This window comes from Arachis ipaensis, chromosome B5 (genome assembly GCF_059453495.1).
Source record: "Arachis ipaensis isolate K30076 ecotype BB chromosome B5, ASM5945349v1, whole genome shotgun sequence".
NCBI classification, from domain to species: Eukaryota; Viridiplantae; Streptophyta; class Magnoliopsida; order Fabales; family Fabaceae; genus Arachis; species Arachis ipaensis.
The window spans coordinates 80,929,763-80,952,004 of record NC_142440.1 but is presented as its reverse complement, the minus strand read 5'-3'; the positions used below and the strand labels follow the sequence as shown (position 1 = coordinate 80,952,004).

The 22,242-nt window shown below is 39.5% G+C and overlaps 1 non-coding gene across 1 annotated transcript; it reads left to right on the top strand.

The window, feature by feature from the left end:
* Window positions 1–11,765: 11,765 nt before the first annotated feature.
* LOC148564757 (small nucleolar RNA R71) lies at window positions 11,766–11,872 on the top strand. Its single transcript, XR_015883844.1, has one exon. It is a non-coding gene; the product is annotated as a small nucleolar RNA R71 (small nucleolar RNA).
* Window positions 11,873–22,242: the final 10,370 nt, after the last annotated feature.

Here is a 22,242-nt window from a genome sequence, read left to right as displayed (position 1 = left end):
TCTTAATACGATGCAAGCCTTGGTTATTAATTCATGCATTCATATTAATAATTAAATGCATGCTTTCATTAATGCCTTGTCAAAGGATTGGTGTAATATTACTTGCATGTATTCTTCGGCCTTATTAGCCAATTGGTGAATGCTAGTGTTAATTCATGCAACGCCATGCATGCATAAGGCATTAATACATGCCATGGTTTCATGGTCATGGGCCACGCTTTTAAAAGAGTGGCCTAAGGTTCCAAAGTGTGCTCAATCATCAAAGCGTACCCAGAATTCCTCTTTTCTTCTTTTTAGCTTATTTTGTGCTCTTTTGCTTCTTTTTCTTCTTATTTCCTACAAAATTTATCAAATCAAAAGATCAAGAAAATATACCATTTAAGCACAAAATAATGCAATATTTAAGCACTAATTATCTATTTCTTGTATGAAAAAGCATAGAAAAATATGACATGGTGACATGTCATCACAACACCAAACTTAAACCTTGCTTGTCCCCAAGAAAGAAAAGAATCATGCAATAGATATTGACAATCCAAGTTAAGAAGAATAGCAACTCAATGTTCATGGTAAGCTAGTTTCCTAAGCATGCTACAATCATAAAAGAAATGTAAATGATTGATGCTTCTATCTAGCTCAATTTATGAAATCTTTTTCTTATATTTCTTCCTTGAAACAAGCTTTTGATTTTCTTATTAGCTTTTCCTTTTGGGTGCTTTACCCCATGAGTTGATAACAAAGCTACGACTATAAATGCTTTGTTTTCAAGTATTACCACTTGATACATAAGCACCACAAGCATTTAATTAGAGGACTTCATTAAGCTCATTTGTTTCTTTTCCTGACTCTCTAATCATTGATGCTCAGAGCCTTGAGCTTTGAGGGAGTGCTTTTGCACTTGAGCCTAGCCTTGACTTCTAAGTGTTTTATTTTCAAGCATTTTACTTGATACATAAACACCACAAGTACTTAACAATGAAATTGTCATTGGTACTCAGAGCCTTCAGCTTTCTCATTCTTTCCCTTTTTTCTTTCTTGCTTTATTTGCAATTGCTTCTTCAAGGTTTTCATGATTTCAAAAGATTTCACAAAATGTCCTAGATGAAAACTTCAATTAAATAAAATCCAATGCATTTCAACAATAATTAATCATACTAGCTTTCCAATACTTGTATGCACATGCTAAGTTCTTCTTTAATGCCTTGTTTGTTTATGATCATGATACTTTACTGCTTTGAACTTTACAAAACTCAAGTTGGTAGTCATAATGGCATGGCAACATTTTACAGATCATCATTCAGGCTATGCTCATTCATACCACACATGCATACAGAGAATATAAAGACAATCATGCAATTTAAAGTGCTGGAAACAAAGGAGAGGAAAAGGAACTTTACAACCTTGTAATTCATCTTCTCTATTGTTGTCATTTTCCTCCCATTCTTCCCTTTCCCTTGCCAAACTCAGAATGCTTGTTCATCCTCAAGCAATAATTAGAACAATGGCTATGGGACTAAGATGGATCATAAATATCTTATACAATGAAATGTTAGTAGCACATGTGTTTTAAGCAAGCAAAATTAAAGATAGCAATCAAGGCACAAGAGACAGAGACATTGTGATTGCAAACTTAAGAAGATGAGCACAATACATTGCATAAAAGATAAGTGGCACACCAAACTTAGTGTGACACTTTCACTTGAAATTAATGCAAGTATCTAGTAGATATGGGAACCAAATTTTGTTGCATAGCAACACCAAACTTAGAATGCAATCATATGTCAATTTATTTGAATTAAAACTAAGCAAATGAAACTGTTATTTGTTAAGTACAATCACCAAGCCAAGAATCTGTCATGAATAAGAATCTCTTGGTGATGTACTAACAAAGACAGTTAATAAGCAAACAAGAGGAAAGCATTGAAAAAACATAAAAATAACTAAAGCAAGTAGAATGAAAAAGTGTTAAATCAAAAGAGAAAAATAAAACTCCAGAGGCATTGTGATTATGCAAACAAGTGGTGCTGCTGGATGACTTGCATAGAAAATTAAGTGGCACACCAAACTTAGAATCTTAGTGTGACACTTCCATATAAAATTGATGCAATCATCCATGAAGATAGAAAACAGCTTGTTGCAGGGCAACACCAAACTTAGAATGTAACCATATGCCAATTTATTGAATTTAAACAAAGCACAAAAAGAAAACAAAGCAGAGAAAAAATGTTATCTACGGTTGGGTTACCTCCCAACAAGTGCTCTTTTAGTGTCATTAGCTTGACATATTGTTCTTCACTTTCTTCCTCTTCTTCCAGTTTGTTAAGAGGAATGACCTCAAGAGGGGTGAAGATTCAGCTATTGCCCCCTGTCTTGGTCTCTCCTCAGCAAGCTTTCTTTTGTTAATGACTTGATTGAGCTTGCTTGCTGGATCAGGGGGAGGATTGCTTGTAGTTGACCTTCTCCTTTTCATGAATATTGTCCTTTGTAGCTTGGTCACAATCCTCTTCTCGGTGCTTTTGTTAATTGCCTTCACTTCCTTGAGTCCAAGTCTTGGTGGTTGTGTGATTGTTGGAGTGATTTCTTCATCAAGAGCTTTTTACATTGGTGGTTCCATGAGCTTTTCCTCTTTGCACTTCTCTGCTTCAGTTGAGTGTGACTTCTCTTAATTGGCTTCCTCCTCTTCTTTTTCCTGATTTTCTATTAATTCCATTGGGAGGAAATCTTTATGTTTCATTGTCACCTCAAGTAGATTTTGTGAATGTAAAATCCTTGGCTCATGTTTCTCATCCTTCGTTGCAATTCCACTTGACACAGGGACTTTTTGTTCTTGTTTTTCCACTTCTTCACCCACAAATTTATCTTCATCCTCACTATTTGATGGTTCTAAGTTCCTCCTTGTTTGCTCTAAGGGCCGTTTCATCTTCTTGAAGAGGATTTCTTTCCAAGATTGGGATTGTGTGTCTCTTTTCACAAGTTGTCTGTGTACTTCAATGGCTTGGCATTGGCTTTCTAAGGACCATTGAAGGTAATCCTCATCTGTTGGTTCAAGAGATAAAGGTTGAGAGTAATTTTGGTGACATGGATGTGTTGTGGTGAATTTGTGTTGAGGGGTGTGGAATGAGTTGTGTGGTTGATGGGATGACTTGTATGCATCTTGGAAGAAACTTTGTGTTGAGGCATAATTAAATAATGAAGAACTTTCAACTGAGAAACTGGGAAGTGAGGGTGGATGCTCTTTTATTCCTTGGTGATACTTCCATCCACCATGAAGATAATGATATGAATCATTTTGTGGTGGTGGTTGGTATCCCATATGATTTTCTTGCTCATCTTGTGTCTCTGAAGCAAATCTCCATGAATTGGAGTGCTCAGAATGTGTATTCTCTTGGTGATATTCCCAGCCACCATTAGAGATTGGTGATGGCGGGTAATATCCCATAAAATTTGTTTGATCATAAGATGAGTTGAACTCATTTGAATTTTGGAAAACACAACACCAAGGAAAATTGAAATTACTTATATCAGAGATGAGAATTTCTTAGTGAGGTAAAAACTCAAACACCTTGGTTTCAATCTAAAACAGAAAACAAAAATAAAGAAAATGCTTGATCTAGACTTCTCGCCCACTTAATCATTGTTGATCTAAATCAATCCCCGGCAACGGCACCAAAAACTTGATGAGGTTGGTGATGCACGGAAAACTTGTCTCTCAACAAATTCCCCTTCGGCAAGTGTACCGAATTTGTCGTCAAGTAAAAACTCACAATAGAGTGAGGTCGAATCCCACAAGGATTGATTGATCAAGCAACTTTAATTAGAGGACTGTTCTAGTTGAGCGAATCCAGAATTTGAGTTGAGAATTGCAGAAAATAAAATGGCGGAAAGGTAATTGACAGGAAAGTAAATGCTAGAATTATAGATCTGGAAGTAAATGACGGAAGGTAAATTGCAGAATTGTAAATGGGCATGGGAGAATTGCTCATTAAAGTAAATAACAGAAATTAAAGAGAATGGGTAAGATCAGAAATGGGGAGTTCATTGGGCTTAGGAGATGTTGCATTCTCCGGATCAATTTCATTTTCATCTCTTCCTCAATCAATGCACTCATTGATCTCCTTGGCAATCTTAAGTGATTGAATTACAATTTCTTGTAATTCAATCTCTCAAATCTTGATCAATAGCCAATTCCTTGGTCAATTGCTCATGAGAAGAGATGAAGTATGGTCACTGATTATACCACATGCATTTCCCAAACCAAGTGTTGAGAGGATTATAGTCACATATCCATCCAAACCCAATTTGGTCCAGCATGAGAAAGCATTTCTAGCTTGATCTCTTCATTCCTCTTTCAAGGTTCAGAAGAGATCCAAGTATGAATAGTTTCTTTTTCAAGATAACTACTCAATTGGATGAAGATCGAAAGCTTTCAAGTAAAATCAAGAGAAAAGATAGAAGAAGAATAATAAAAACTAGTATTGATCCATCAAATTACAACAGAGCTCCCTAACCCAATGACAGGGGTTTAGTTGTTCATAGCTCTGGAAAATGAAAACAAAGATGGAGAATACATCATGAAAACTTAGAAGTGCAGAGAAAGTAAATACAGAGAGTAGTTCTATGCTAAGAGTCTCCCTATAATTTCCAACTCTCTAAAATATTTCAAAGATACTCCTATATATACTACTCTTCTGTTCTTCTAGTTGATTCTTCAAGTCTTGGGCCTTTGGATCTTGAGTTGGAAGCAGTTCTCTTCTTCATTGGGCTTAGCTTTTACTTGCAGAGAGAAAGTATGAAGTGGGCAGGGGCTTTGGCACAGGAAGTTAGTGGTGTTAACGTTCAGTGAAAATATGGGTTCGAGAACGTTAGTGACAATCACCTTTTTTACTAACGTTCCTCACCAAAGTTAAAGGCCACGTTAACCTCAACGTCAGTGGCACAAATGTTGCCACTAACGTTTCTACTATGTCCTTCGCACACGTTATTGGGACTTAACTTTCCCAATAACGTTGAGAAGCCTCCCCCTTCCCTACGTTAGAGCCCATGTTAACTTAGTTAACATGGCTCTTTTAACGTAGGCTTGCCATCCTTTGAGAATGTTAGTGACACTTACCATTGTCACTAATGTTCCAAATTAACCCTATTTTCCACGTTAGAGTCCACGTTAACTAGGTTAACGTGGCTTCTAACGTGGCCTTGCTAGCCATCTCCAACGTTAGTGACAAAGTGGAGTGTCACTAACGTTGGCTCATCCTTCCTTTATCCACGTTAGCTTCCACGTTAACTAAGTTAACGTGGGAGTTAACGTGGCTCATGATGGCATGTGTGGCTCCTTCCAACGTTAGTGACAATGTTGGGTGTCACTAACGTTGGCGATCACCTTCTTTCTTCACGTTAGCTTCCATGTTAACTAGGTTAATGTGGGAGTCAACGTGGCTCATTGGGGGCTTGTGTTCTTCCAACGTTAGTGACAATGTTGGGTGTCACTAACGTTGTCGACCACTTTGTTCCTTCACGTTAGCTTCCACGTTAACTAGGTTAACGTGGGAGTTAACGTGGCTTAATGTGCTTTGGCCAACGTTAGTGACAATGTTGAGTGTCACTAACGTTGGCTCCCCCCTTCCTTCTTAACGTTAGAGGCCACGTTAACTAGGTTAACGTGGACTCTAACGTGACCACTCATGATCTTGGTTCAACGTTAGTGATAATGTTAAGTGTCACTAACGTTGGCTCTATTTCTTAACGTGGGCAATGATGGCTTCGAGAGCGTTATTGGCAATCACTTTTCTCATTAACTTTGCAAGTTACTCCCATTCCACGTTAGTGTTAACGTTAGTGCAACTAACGTAGCCACTAATGTGGTTCTTCTTTGCTTCCTTTGTCCTGAAATTAAGCAATAAAGTGCATCAAAGTTCTAGTCTAAGTCATGGGAAATGCAACATCCAATTTGTCCTTAAATTCATGCAAAATCCTCATGAAATCATGTAAAATGCACAATGTATGCTTGAATCAAGATGTAAGTGAATATCTACCCAAAACTAGCTTATTTCCTAAGGAAATGCATGAAACTACCCTAAAAGCAGTAAAGAAAAGGTCAGTGAAACTGGCCAAAATGCCCTGGCATCACAACACCAAACTTAAAGCTTGCTTGTCCCAAGCAAGTACTGGAACAAGAGAATGATGAAAGAAATGCCAAGAGACATGAGTCATTCTTGTGGAAGTCATGTCCTAGTTTTATGGTGGTTTCATGCATATCAACTTAGGCTCATTCCTGGCTTTCATACCTTTATCATGTCCTAGAATACTCACTTGTTATTGCATCCCATGAAACTTTTATTCATTGATCCTTTTGTTGTTATTTGAGGGCTTATTTTTGTTCTTAAGCTAAGTGCTCTGTAAGGGGGCAACTCTTTAAAATAAGCTTTCAGCCAACACTCCCGAACCAGTTTGTTCAAGGTGCTAGGTGTTGAAGCACCCCTAAGGACTTACTTGCTCAAGTCTCTCCCCCATACATACACACCACAGGCACATAGTTTATTTATTTTCTTTTCTTGAGACCTTGGTGTCCAGCACCTCTTTGGGTTACTAAATGCTCTGTGGTGAGGGTTACTCTTGATAGTGGACTTTCAGCTGATAATCCCAGGTTAGTTAACCCAAGTTACCAAGTGATAAGGCACCCCTAAGAGCTTATTCATCCAAGTAGATCCCTCACACAGGAGCACCACATACACATGTTTCAAGATTAAAACCATTGGTGCCTAGCCTTATTGCTTACTATTTTTCTTTTATTCCTCAACTTTGATTGTTCTTTCCCTTTTTCTTATTAGGATCTTCTTATTTATCTAGTCTCATGGGGTGTGTCTCAAGCATAGTATTCATGACAGATAGTTGTCTTCCCACCCTATGGTTGAACCAACTTAGCTAACTTATGACCACACCACAAACTCATGGACTTACTCCCTAGTATGAACTCCACTCTGGTCTTTTGAAAACAATCATTCTCTTTTCATTTGATTCAAAAGGGACAAGCATACAAGTAAGTAAAGAAATGATGCAGTGACATAGAGACTAGCACACAGAGACCTCTTCAACACATAAACTTAAAAAAAAACAGAATTTAAAAAAGTTTAAACTAATCATGGAAGCAAGTTCTATTTCATACAAGATCTTCCTTATTTAAAACTTAGAACAAGATAGACCAAAGAAAGAACTCCACCACCTTTTACTCTTGTGGATGTCCATGCTTTCCTCCTTGTTTGTCTTCTTTGTGTCCTCTTGCATTCCCTCTCATCCGTGCCAATCTTGCTTGCTTCCAATCCTCAAGTGCCTTTCTTACTGATTCATGACTCTCTTCCACCCTTTGTCTTTCTTCTCGTGCTAATTCATCCCTCATTTCTTCATACCTTGTGATTCTTGGATGCAATATAGGCAGTTGTCCTACCAAGTAACCGAGCCTGGCTTGAGTATTTATATGATGCCCAGTCTCGCTCATGTAAACTCCTTCTGCGAATGCCCTTTGCTCGTCCAATAGTTCTGCCTGTTCTATTTGTCTTCGATGCATCTCATGTATATGTGCACCTTGATGTGCTTGGATGTTGATTAGCCTCTGGATGGATTCTTGTTGCTCATTTTGCCTTTGTTCCATCCTGTGAAATGTTTCATTCCATTGTTGTCCTTGACTCAATTGCTGATCCATCATTTGCTTTTGACAATCCCCTTGTTGAGTCATCCATCTTGAGAGTGACTCCTCTTGCTGCCCCATCATCTATAGTTGAAGTTCTCTCTGTGCTCCTTGGCTCTCCAAATATTGTTGAGATAGTCCACTAATGGCCTCCTGCAATTGATGCATATCCAAAGTGGTTGGTGCTTGCCCTTCTACGGCTTGTCCTTCTACTACTTGAGGGGCTGTCCTCTTCCTTTGCTTCCGTTGAGGTAGGGGGGATGCAGTGGCATGCATTCGTTGAACGGTTATTGGAATGCCCTCTTTTATCCACACGGGGTCCTCATCTTCAAACACCACCCCAGCTTTCTTGCACAGTCGGTAAATAGTGCTAGGGTAACCTAACGTTCCTCTTGAGTCGCTTTTCTCTGCCATTTTTCTAATGCCTTCTGCTATGAGTTCATGAACCTTGATTTCTCCTCCTTTGAGTATACAGTGTACCAGTGTGGCTCTCTTGAGATTCACCTCCGAGTTGTTCGCTGCTGGGAGGATGGACCTCCATACAATCTCGAACCATCCCTTTGCTTCCGGAGTAAGATCTGCTCTCTTGATGAACCTTGGTCTCCTATCTGCATATCTTTCCCAGTCAGCTCCTGGTACACAAATGTCTTGCACAATCTGATCATGATTAGGGTTGTTGTCCATCCTTGAATGATAACTCTCTTCTTCAAACGGTATGGACCGCAGTTTTAATGCCTTCATGACACTCATGGGGCCAAAATCCACAATCTTTCCTCTCACAAAGCTTGTATATGACTCATCTGCCTTATCATAACGGACCGCATTTGCATAAAACTCTCTTATAAGATTTGCATTCACCTTAATGACCGGATCAGTGAGGAGCTCCCATCTTCTCTTTTCTACCTTCATTGTAATTTTGGGACACTCAGTTTTCCTAACTTGAAATCCTAGCTCATAAATGATTTCTTTATCAACCATCCACCCGTATTGCAATGCATGATGCAAGCTTCTGAATCTCTTTTCATCATACGGGTGTTGCTCCATAGGTTCCTTCCCCTTCCTTCTTTTAGAGCTTGAAGATGCCATGATTGAGGGTTAATGTATGGAGTTGGCAAGGGTGTGGAGACTTTTGGTTGTTTAGGGTTGAGTGCAATGAAGGTGGTGAAGGAGAATGTGTTTAAATGGTTAGGAAATGCTTTGCTCCGAAATGGATAGGTGTGAAGAGTGGATGTGGAGTGTAGAGCTAGGGTACGGATCAAGGATCACTTTTATAGAAAGGTTGTGAGTGAATGGAGGGTGTGGATTAATGGAGTGGTTGTTTGATGGACGGTTGGGGTTGTGCATGTAGAAAGGACAAGGATCATCACTTTATGATGGAGATTGCTCGGTCTTCAAGGGTCCCATTTTTTTCAATGTTGTATGGCAACATTTTCCAATGACTTCCCTTTTTAGAACAAGTGTATAGTCCTTCCTTTTGTGGTGTCCGAACCTTCTTCCTTTAATTGTCCAATCTATTTCTTTCAATGCTCCTTTCCTTTCCCTATAAAGATCAAATAAGAAAAGTAAGAAATATCATAAAAAAAATCAATTTAGATTTTTACGGCTAAAATAATAAAGAGAAGAAAAGATTAGATTGTTTATTCATGAACTCTAACTAATTAACTAACTGTGTATCCCTTTATGCATTTTGGTGGCACCATGAGGTGACACCAAACTTAGTTTGAAGCATTGTGATGAAAAGTTCTGTTCAAAGCTCCAAGACTAGAATGCTCTCTGTTGCATTCATGCTTTCTTGGTATGCTTTGAACACCAAACTTGTTCTTCACTATATACTGCAATATAAGGACTTCACCAAGTTTGGGTTGAAATTTATGAATATTGACTTATTCACTAGTAAAAGCTAATAAAACATGGGTTGCCGCCCATGAAGCGCTTCTTTAGCGTCACTAGCTTGACGTTTCTCCTTCATCAGGGTGGTTGATAATGCTTCAAGTCCTCCCCTCTTGCCTTGGACTTATATCCATTGGTTGTATCAATGATCTCTACATGTTCCAAGGAAAGAACTCTGTTGATAGTGAAGACCTTAGGTAACTGAGATGGTACAGTGGGGAGATTAGGGGGGAATTCTGGGAAGTAAGCTGAAATCACTTTATCTCCTGGAGAGAGGCCTTCCGTAGGGATCTTCTTGTTCCTCCACCCCCTTGGTACCTTCTTCTTTGTCCCTTTTGACGCTTCCCTGTTCTTGGCGACTTCTTCTTTTAAGTGAATTTTGTTGTTATCTTCACATGCCTCTGGTGGTTTAGGTTCCTCCAACTTTTCCTTGAGCTGTGACGATTGCTGTTTGCCTTGTTCATCATTCAGTGGGATTCTCAGATGTGTTGGTGGTGCCTCAGTGCTTGTTTCCTCTGTCAGCATCCCGTTATGATCATTGCTTGGTTCTTTGTTTTCTTGGTCAGTTTCTTGGGAGAGTTTGAAGACATTGAAGCTGAGTTGTTCATCATGGATCTTCAATATTAGCTCCCCTCGCTCCACGTCTATGAGTGCTCTGGCTGTAGCTAGGAATGGTCTTCCCAATATGATTGGGTGAGTGTGACTCTCTTCCATGTCCAAGATGACAAAGTCTGTGGGAAGAAAGTATTTCCTCACCTTTAACAACACGTTTTCCACCACCCCTCTTGCTTGTTTTTGAGTTTTGTCAGCCAGCCTGATGACTACATCTGTGGGCAATATCTCATTGATCTGCAGCCTCTTCACCAGGGATAGAGCCATTAAGTTGATGCTTGCTCCCAAATCGCAAAGTGCTCTATCAAACATTGTTTCTTCTATGGCACAGGGGACATGAAAACTCCCTGGATCTTTTCTTTTTGTAGGCAACTGCGGTTGAATGAGGGCACTGCACTCCTTGTTCATCACTATAGCTTGGCCTCCCTTGAGTGAGCTTTTCCTGGGAAGCAACTCCTTCATGTACTTGATGAATGCAGGCATTTGTTGGATAGTCTTGATGAATGGTATGTTCACATGCAGAGATGCAAATAAGTCAAGAAATCTTGAGTATATTCTCCTCTCCACAGCTCCCTTGAGCAGTTGGGGAAAAGGTGCATAGAGTCTCAGCAACTCCTGTTTTGAGATTTCTGGTTCTTGGTAATCTTTTTCCACCTCCTCTACTGAGGTATCTTCAGGTTGTTCTGACAGCTTTCTTGGCTTGTCCTCAGTCTCCTTATCACTTATAGTGACCATCTTGCAATCTTCCCATCTTACCTTCTTTGTTTCACCTCTCGGATTCTTCTCTGTGTCACTTGGGAATCCATCTGTGGGTTTGGGAATTTGCTCAGAGAGATATCCTACTTGAGATTCCAACCTCTTGATTGTGTCTCCCTGGTTCTTGAAACTGGCTCGCACTTCCTCCTTGAAGACCTTGTTGTCTTGAATCTCCTTGCTTAGGCCTTCAAGTAGATTCTCAATCCTTGAGATTCTTTCATCAAATGATGACAGGTCAGGCTGAGTAGGGTTATTCTGGCCTTGATATAAATGTGGGGAGGTGTTGTTATGGGGGTGTTGATATGGTCTAGATGTGAAGTGTTGGGTAGCTGCATTGTTTGGATTTGGGCGTCTTTGATCAAGGCTTTGGTCTTGTTGATTTCCCCACCCAAAGTTTGGGTGATTCCTCCATCCAGGGTTGTAGGTCTTGGAGTATGGATCATGGTTTTGCCTAGGTGAATTCCCAATGTAGTTGGCTTGCTCCTGACTACCCTATGCTTCTTCATTCACTCCTTCTTGGGTTGTTAATGAAGTGGAGACTGCTGCTACTTGGTTCCTCTCCATCTTCTTGGTGAGGTCAGCCAGCTGCTGGGTAATGAGCTTGTTTTGGGCCAGCAGAGCATCTACAATGTTTAGCTCCATTACTCCTCTTGTGTTCCCTCTTTCGGAAGCATAGAAGTAGTCATTCTCTGCTACTGTTTCAATGACATCTATGGCTTCCTCAATAGTCTTCTTCTTGTTCAAAGATCCTCCAGATGAATGGTCTACAGCCTTCTTTGACTCATAAGAGAGCCCTTCATAGAAAATGTGCAGCTGCACCCATTCGTTGAACATATCTGGTGGGCACCTCCTTGTTAAGTCTTTAAACCTCTCCCATGCTTCATATAGAGTCTCACCATCTTGTTGCCTAAAAGTTTGGACCTCAGCTCTCAGCCTATTGATTCGTTGAGGAGGGTAAAATCTTGCTAAGAATTTGTTCACCACGTCTTCCCAAGTTGTCAAGCTCTCCCTTGGGAAAGACTCCAGCCACTTAGCTGCCTTATCCCTGAGTGAGAATGGAAATAAGAGCAGTCTATATGCGTCAGGATGAACACCATTAGACTTCACTGTGTCACATATTCTTAGGAAGGTGGTTAGATGTTGATTGGGGTCCTCTTGGACACTCCCTCCGAATGAACAGTTGTTCTAAACAAGGGTGATGAGCTGTGGCTTCAGTTCAAAATTGTTGGCATGGATGGTTGGCTTTTGAATGCTACTTCCACAGTTCCCTGGGTTTGGATTGATGTAAGAGCCTAAAACTCTTCTATCCTCCCCAGCATGATTTGCTCCACCTCCTCTGCCATGGTTGTGAGCCTCTTCTTCATGATGGTTTTCCATGTTTTCTTCCATGTTTGGTTCAAAGTATTCCTCAAAGTGTTCCTCCTCTTCTTCACCACCAACTACACGTTTTTCTCTTGCCTCCCTCCTTAGTCTAAGGAAGGTTCTCTCAGGTTCAGAATCAAAGGAAGTTGAAGCCCTACTTCTTCTCCCTGTCATACAACCAACAAGTACAAGCAAAGAGAATAGGTGCATAAAGTATATCTGTCAGAATTACTGTTAGTGTGAGTGATGAAATATATCAAACAGTTAGTGGGTTAGTGAGATGAATAGTAAATAACAAAGAAAAATTAAGGGGGAAGGGAAGAAGTTATCTAAAACAGAAAGTAAATGACTCAAACAAAAATAAAATGCTCAATCTAGTTATCCTCCAATCTAATCATTGTTGATGCACAATCAATCCCCGGCAACGGCGCCATAAACTTGATGCATGGAAAACTTGTCTCTCAACAAATTCCCCTTCGGCAAGTGTACCGAATTTGTCGTCAAGCAAAAACTCACAATAGAGTGAGGTCGAATCCCACAAGGATTGATTGATCAAGCAACTTTAATTAGAGGACTATTCTAGTTGAGCGAATCCAGAATTTGAGTTGAGAATTACAGAAAATAAAATGGCGGGAAGGCAATTGACAGGAAAGTAAATGCTAGAATTATAGATCTGAAAGTAAATGACGGAAGGTAAATTGCAGAATTGTAAATGGGCATGGGGGAATTGCTCATTAAAGTAAATAACAGAAATCAAAGAGAATGGGTAAGATCAGAAATGGGGAGTTCATTGGGCATAGGAGATGTTGCATTCTCCGGATCAATTTCATTTTCATCTCTTCCTCAATCAATGCACTCATTGATCTCCTTGGCAATCTTAAGTGATTGAATTACAATTTCTTGTAATTCAATCTCTCAAATCTTGATCAATAGCCAATTCCTTGGTCAATTGCTCATGAGAAGAGATGAAGTATGGTCACTGATTATACCACATGCATTTCCCAAACCAAATGTTGAGAGGATTATAGTCACATATCCATCCAAACCCAATTTGGTCCAGCATGAGAAAGCATTTCTAGCTTGATCTCTTCATTCCTCTTTCAAGGTTCAGAAGAGATCCAAGTATGAATAGCTTCTTTTTCAAGATAACTACTCAATTAGATGAAGATCGAAAGCTTTCAAGTAAAATCAAGAGAAAAGATAGAAGAAGAACAATGAAAACTAGTATTGATCCATCAAATTACAACAGAGCTCCCTAACCCAATGACAGGGGTTTAGTTGTTCATAGCTATGGAAAATGAAAACAAAGATGGAGAATACATCATGAAAACTTAGAAGTGCAGAGAAAGTAAATACAGAGAGTAGTTCTATGCTAAGAGTCTCCCTATAATTTCCAACTCTCTAAAATATTTCAAAGATACTCTTATATATACTACTCTTCTGTTCTTCTAGTTGATTCTTCAAGTCTTGGGCCTTTGGATCTTGAGTTGGAAGCAGTTCTCTTCTTCATTGGGCTTAGCTTTTACTTGCAGAGAGAAAGTATGAAGTGGGCAGGGGCTTTGGCACAGGAAGTTAGTGGTGTTAACGTTCAGTGAAAATATGGGTTCGAGAACGTTAGTGACAATCACCTTTTTTACTAACGTTCCTCACCAAAGTTAAAGGCCACGTTAACCTCAACGTCAGTGGCACAAACATTGCCACTAACGTTTCCACTATGTCCTTCGCACACGTTATTGGGACTCAACTTTCCCAATAACGCTGAGAAGCCTCCCACTTCCCTACGTTAGAGCCCACGTTAACTTAGTTAACGTGGTTCTTTTAACGTAGGCTTGCAATCCGTCGAGAAGGTTAGTGACACTTACCATTGTCACTAACGTTCTAAATTGCCCCTATTTTTCACGTTAACTAGGTTAACGTGGCTTCTAACGTGGCCTTGCTAGCCATCTCCAACGTTAGTGACAAAGTTGAGTGTCACTAACGTTGGCTCATCCTTCCCTTATCCACGTTAGCTTCCATGTTAACTAAGTTAACGTGGGAGTTAACGTGGCTCATGGTGGCATGTGTGGCTCCTTCCAACGTTAGTGACAATGTTGGGTGTCACTAACATTGGCAATCACCTTCTTTCTTCACGTTAGCTTCCACGTTAACTAGGTTAACGTGGGAGTCAATGTGGCTCATTGGGGGCTTGTGTTCTTCCAACGTTAGTGACAATGTTGGGTGTCACTAACGTTGTCGACCACTTTGTTCCTTCACGTTAGCTTCCACGTTAACTAGGTTAACGTGGGAGTTAACGTGGCTTAATGTGCTTTGGCCAACGTTAGTGACAATGTTGAGTGTCACTAACGTTGGCTCCCCCCTTCCTTCTTAACGTTAGAGGCCACGTTAACTAGGTTAACGTGGACTCTAACGTGGCCACTCATGATCTTGGTTCAACGTTAGTGATAATGTTAAATGTCACTAACGTTGGCTCTATTTCTTAACGTGGGCAATGATGGCTTCGAGAGCGTTATTGGCAATCATTTTTCTCATTAACTTTGCAAGTTACTCCCATTCCATGTTAGTGTTAACGTTAGTGCAACTAACGTAGCCACTAATGTGGTTCTTTTTTGCTTCGTTTGTCCTGAAATTAAGCAATAAAGTGCATCAAAGTTCTAGTCCAAGTCATGGGAAATGCAACATCCAATTTGTCCTTAAATTCATGCAAAATCCTCATGAAATCATGTAAAATGCACAATGTATGCTTGAATCAAGATGTAAGTGAATATCTACCCAAAACTAGCTTATTTCCTAAGGAAATGCATGAAACTACCCTAAAAACAGTAAAGAAAAGGTCAGTGAAACTGGCCAAAATGCCCTAGCATCAGTGAAACTACCCTAAAAACTCACCGGCAAGTGCACCGGGTCGCATCAAGTAGTAAAACTCACTTAGAGTGAGGTTGATCCCACAGGGATTGATGGATCAAGCTTTAGTGGGTGATTAGTTTAGTCAAGCTAACATTCAGTTGAAATTGGATGAAATGTAGCCAACAGAAAATAAATAGCAAGAATTATGAACTGCAGAAAGTAAAATTGGACAGAAGCTTAAAGAGCAAGAAAAGTAAATTGGAAAAATCTTAAATGACAAAAAATGTAAATTGCATCAAATGTAAAGGGGATTGGGTGCAGGAAATTTAAAGGAAAGCAATAAACAACACTTAGAACAATTACAGAATAATTAAATTGCATGAAAAGTAAAAGGGATTGGTTGCTGGGAATTAAAACTTCAACAAGAAAATGTAAAGTGCAATCAAGCAGAGAAGTAAAAGATGCAATAACTTGCAATAGATCTAAACAGAAAAGGGAAATTGCTTGAAAAATCCAAAACAGCAAGAAAACTCAACTCAATTGTAAAATGAAGTTTAAGATCTCAGGGGATCAAAGAGACTAGAAAACAAGTATAGATCTCAACCCCTTCCTTGATTCAGCAAAAAACAATTTGCAAAAGAAATAGAAGAACAAATTTCAGAAGAAGTAAAGATGAAAACAGTAAAGAGAATTTAAATCCCAAATCACAATTTCTTGAATTATGCAGACAAATAAACAGAGAGAGATCTCAAGGTGAGATTGAAACAGAATTTCTTCAATTCTCCACCCAAGATCCAAAACAAAGAGTAAAAAGTGCAGAAGCAAGAACAATGAAGAAGAGAGATCAATTCTCCTTCCCAATTCCCAAAAATCAAATTCAAAGAAGAAAATTAAGAGATAGCTCCTACTACCACTGCTCTCTAGTAGAGCTAGCCTCCTTTAACAAAGATGAAAATGATGCCTTATATAGTTTTTACAAAATGAAAATGTAAATGAAATTAAAAACAAATTATAATTAAAATGAAATTTCTATTCTAAATATCTCTTGTGCCTTTGAGTAGTGTCAATTGGGCTTTTGGCCTTGATGGAATTGGGTTGAAGATGGCCCTGATTGATCACTCTTGGTCTTGAGAAGAAATCTGCTTGCAGTTTAGACTTTGGAGCATTTACGTTTGAGTCAACGTTTCAGTCAAACATTGACTCAAACGTCTTCATGTAAGTTATGCAGAACCAGCCGGCTGCTGTCATTGGCGTTTGGCCTCACGTTTGAGGTCAAACGTTGGTGCAGGTGTGGGCTTCCTCCAGGGCATTCATCTAGCAATGTTTGGCCCCAACGTTTGAGGAAAACGTGGTCACAAACGCTAGGACTCCAAGGCAGCCATCAAAGGCGTTTGACCCCACGTTTGAGGGCAAACATCGGTGCAAACGTTGGGGCTAATCTTCAATCCTGGCTAAACTTTGCTGGCGTTGGAGGTGGCGTTTGAGGGCCAACTTGAACGCAAACGTGGGCTCCTTAAGCCTTGCTTCCTTGCTTCTTTGTAGCGCTTGGTGAGTGAAACGTTTGCTGCCTTTGCTTTCATTGGCTTAGCTTTAATGCATGCTTTCATTAATTAAATGCATTACGTTAAAGCATGATGGCTTTAGTGGCATTGATAATGAAATGCATGCTTTAATAACCCAATGGCATTGGTGGAATGAAAATGCATGCTGTGTTTTTATTCAATTCATTCTAAATACGATGCAAGCCTTGGTTATTAATTCATGCATCCATATTAATAATTAAATGCATGCTTTCATTAATGCCTTGTCAAAGGATTGGTGTAATATTACTTGCATGCATTCTTCGGCCTTATTAGCCAATTGGTGAACGCTAGTGTTCATTCATGCAACGCCATGCATGCATAAGGCATTAATACATGCCATGGTTTCATGGTCATGGGCCACGCTTTTAAAAGTGTGGCCTAAGGTTCCAAAGTGTGTTCAATCTTCAAAGCATGCCCAGAATTCCACTTTTCTTCTTTTTAGCTTATTTTGTGCTCTTTTGCTTCTTTTTTTTCTTATTTCGTACAAAATTTATCAAATTAAAAGATCAAGGAAATATACCATTTAAGCACAAAAGAATGCAATATTTAAGCACTAATTATCTATTTCTTGTATGAAAAGGCATAGAAAAACATGACATGGTGACATGTCATTACTATATCAATCCAAGTCCATAAGTCCTAGTTCTCCACCAATTCAATTAGTGAGATCTAGAGTTAATGGCTCCCAATCATCAATTACATGGACATTAGTAACTCAAGAGTTTCTAAGTTACCTTCCCAAGCCAAGAGCATAAAATTCTACTCTAAAATCCAACCAAGCATTTTATCAAACACTTGGAATGCACAAAAGGAAAGCATAGTAAATTGACAACAAGAATAGAATCTAACAACAATTATTGCAAGGAATTAATAACAACAATCAAAAGAAACACAATTATCATGAATTACCTCAAATTGAATTGAAAGAAAATAGCATGAACACAAGTAGATCTACAACAAAGCATAGAAACAAAGTAGAGGAAATCGTAACAAACAATAGAAGAATGATGAATGTAACAACAAAGAATTAAAGAGTAGAAGTAGATGAAAGCATGAATTAAAACCTAGATCTAAGATTATTGACCTAAACCTAATTCTAATCCTAATCCTAGAGAGAAGCGAGAGCTTCTCTCTCTAAAACTAGCTAAAACTAAGCCCAATGTGTAATGTATGTGAAGTGATGCCTTCCCCTTCAATCCTTGGTTCCTTTTATCTTTTCCTACCAAAAACTCAGCTCCAAATGGGGCCAGAAACCCTCCAAAATTGCCAGGCACGAGTTCTTTTTTAAAAATCACGTGAGGCCTTTGACGCGTATGCGTACAGCGCGCGTACGCGTCCATGGAGGTTTTCGCAATCCACGCAGGAGCGCGTCCATGGGCGTTTTCCAAATCTTTGGCTTTTCATGATTTCTCCACTTTGTATGCTTTCCTTTCACTCCTTTGATCCTTTCCTAGCCCTTTTCAATCTGAAATCACTAGCAAACACATCAAGCACAAATAATGAGACAATCACAAAACCATGCTATTTCATTGAATAAATGTGAGGAAAGGTTACCAAAATACTCTAAATTCAACACAAGATAAACCCTAAAAAGGGGGTTTATCACAATCATGAAATGCCACAGCACGGGATCCTGGAGATTGAGTTGTTTGATGTGTGGGGGAGAGATTTTTTTGCACCGTTTCCACCCTCATACTCAAACACATACATCTTGGTGGCGGTGGACTATGTGTCCAAATACGTTGAAGCTATAGTCTCACCCACTACTGACACCCGGCCGAGTCATGCTGAACTTCCTGCAGAAGTATATTTTCAGCATGTTTGGTGTCCCAAGGACACTGACCAGTGATGGAGGTAGCCACTTCTGCAATAGATAATTGGACTCACTTTTGCAGAGATATGGAGTCCGTCATAAGGTGGCCACCCCTTATCACCCACAGATAAGCGGACAAGCTGAGGTCTTGAATAGGGAACTTAAAAGGATCTTAGAGAAGATAGTAAGCACCTCAAGGAAGGACTGGACAAGAAGACTTGATGATGCTCTCTAGGCGTACAGGACAACTTTCAAGACCCTGTTGGAATGTCTCTGTATCAATTAGTCTATGGTAAATCTTGCCATTTTCCAGTAGAGTTGGAGCACAGAGCATACTAGGCAACAAGGTTTCTGAATTTTGACGCCAAGGCTGCAGGAGAGAAAAGATTGCTCCAACTAAATGAACTGGACGAGTTCCAATATGCAGCCTATGAGAATGCCAAAGTTTACAAAGAAAGAGCAAAGAAGTGACATGATAGGAAAATAGCTTTCAAAGTTTTTGAGCCCGACCAAAAAGTTCTGCTTTTCAATTCAAGGCTCAAACTCTTCCCTAGGAAGTTCAAGTCACGATGGTCAGGACTCTTTGTGGTTACTGGAGTATCACCTTACGGTCATGTAGAACTTCAAAATAGGAATTCAGATAAAAGATTCATAGTCAATGGCCAAAGGTTAAAACACTGCCTAGGAGATGAGATTCATCGAAGGAAATCAACCCACCTGCTGACATAACAATGGCTGTCCATCAAGCTAATGACGGTAAAGAAGCGCTTATTGGGAGGCAACCCAACCATACGTATCCTATAGTTACTTTTATTTTATTTTATTCAATTCTAGTTTATTTGAGTTTGATTTCATATGGTTTTATTTTATATTGATTTTCATATTTTTCCTAATATTCTAACATTTGTGATCATGTATAGCACTCGGAATAAGAACAGGGACGTATAGACAGAAAAACAGCACACCTTGGAGGAGACCGCCTGGTGGCACCAAACGCCAACCTGGCGTTTAGTGCCAAGGGGAGGATGTGGGCATATAGGCGTTGAATGCCCAAATTCGACGTTTGCTCGGTACAATCTGGTCCCTTGGGGAATTTTATGTCCATATTGAACGTCTAACGCCACCAAGGGAGTAAAAAAAAAAACTGTCACTCTCGGCGTTCAACGCCAGACTGGCATCCGACGCCACGGGAGGGGTAGCTTCACCAATGAGTTGAATAACAACCAAATCTCCTAATTCGCATCCATATCTTTTCATATCACATCTTTTTTATCCTCCCCACTATTTCTCCTTCATAAAAATCCCCATGCATCCTAATATTTATTTTAGCATATCTCTACAAATTCTATCATATCTTTTCACCTCATCTCTCTATAAATAAAATATTCACTCCAATTTCTTTCCCACCCCTCCCATGACCGAATTTAGCACCACCCCCTACTAAAAATCCGCATACTTCCTTCAATCTTCTCATACCTCCTCCTATTCTTTCTTTCCTTCCCCTTACATTATATCTCTTTCTTTCCTTTTCTCTTTCCTTTTTCTTTCATTCTCCACTTTTCTCTTTAAGCTGCCTCCATCAACAGATGACCCTCACTTTTTTAATAGGAGAGTACAAGCCGATTCGAGATTGGATCAAGTTCTCAAAGACATATGCCTGTCTGGAGCCAAATGAAGAAGGACGCTAGGGGTCAACCATTCCAGATGAGAAGGAATGATCTCAAGCCAGTTGCTAGAGGATAGCTAGTGTTCATTTAACTCTCCATCCTCCCCACTAGCAACCACTCTGAAGTCACTATGAGGCGAGCTGTGATGATCCACTGCATTATGCTTGGTAATAAAGTGGAAGTTCATCAAGTGATCCCTTTGGAGATATACAATATCACAACAAAGACCTCAACCCTCTCTAGGTTGGCTTTTTCTCATCTCATCTCTCACTTATGTGAGGCGGCCAAGGTCCAGATTGAAAGAGACATATTTATTGCAGTGGATAACCCAATCACTAACAAGAGCATGGAGTACACTCGGGAACTTGGGCAAGTACCAATTCAGAAGTGGGTCCCCCCTCCTCAGAGGAAGCAGCCTGAATGGCCTCAAGAGCAAAGCATCCCTCCACACGAGTATTGGACTCAACTGGCACTATCCATTGGACAGTTGATACCCACTATGGACCAACTGAAAGAAGAACACAGAAGCCAATATATCATCCTTCATAAGTTGACTGAGGAGCAGAAGAAATAGGGGTGCGAGTTGGAAGTGTTGAAGCGCCAGAAGGGATCCTCCAAAGTGAGCGGCAGCCACCATGACTGAGGTGGTTAAGTTTCAATCTCATCTCCCTTATCTTATGTCTGTTTTCAGCATTTTATTCAATTTTCTATTTTTCCAGTCTGAGTTACATGATCACTATTAGGATTTCTTACTTTCTAGTTTAGTAAGTTAATTTTAAAAATTTTAAGTTAATATTTTTGAAAAATATCTCATGAACCACCCACTAAACTTAATTAAAGTTTTAAGAAGAAGAGTAATAATAAAGTGCATGAGAATTCAAGTTATATATGCCTTATGTATTTTAGTTGCTTTGACATGGTGACATTATCTCTATTTCTGAATGTATGAATTAACTGTGCATATTTGATATTGGAGTGGAGTATATTGGTTCTTGAAGAATATGAATTTAGAAAGATATTATTGCTTCTCTGAAACAAAAAAAAAATTGATTCTTGAAGCAAAAGAAACAGCAAAAATAAATAAAAAGAAAAATCAAAAGTAAAAGGTCCAAGGCTTTGAGCATCAATGGTTAGGAGGGTCAAAAGTGATCTAAAGCTCAAAAAAGTAGTTTTCCCTAACCATATGCTTGTGGTGTGAAAGTGTCAAGTAACCCTTGAGACTGAACACTTAAAGTCATGACCAATTGCTGTTGCAGAGTATACCTAAGGCTCTGAGCACCATTGTCTGGGAGAAAAGAAAAAGAAAAACTCCAACCCAAAAGGCTCCCCTAGTTAAGTGCTTGTGGTGTTTGTGTTTCAAGTTAAGCTTGAGAACAGAACAATTAGGGTCATGGTTAGGCTCAAAGGTGCAAAGCACCAAAGAAAAGAAAAGTTGTATTCATGAATCAACTAGAGCCTAAAGAAGAGAATATATAATATCATTCGAGTTCTAATTCTGAAGGATGCCAATATTCCCAAGCTTCAAAGAATAGTTAGATGCCAAAGCTATTCAGAAATAGAGTGTCATTAGCTCCATTCAGTAATTAAACCCGAGCTTCAATGACAATTCAAATCTTGTGTATTTTCTCTTCCTTGGTCCTATACTATTTTGTTTTCTTGAGGACAAGCAACAGTTTAAGTTTGGTGTTATGATGCGTGAGCATCTTATACCCTTTTTTTTTAGTTAATTTTATATTGTTTTGAGTAAAGTTTTATTTACTTTTACTTGATTTTAGTGCAAAAATCACCTTTGGATGCTACATGGAGTTTTTCTTGTGTTTTTATAATTTTAGGTGAAATTCAGAGTTGTTTGGGGAAGCCTGGAGTAAGAAAGGAAAATGCTGGTAGCACCCTCCCTGGGCGCTGAACGCCCACCTGGCATTTGGCGCCAGTAGGGGGCACAAACCAGAGACGCACGCTTCCCCCTTGGCATTCAATGCCCATTCTTGAAGTTGAACGCCAGCAAGCAGCCCGTTTCACACCTCATTGAGCTTCCAA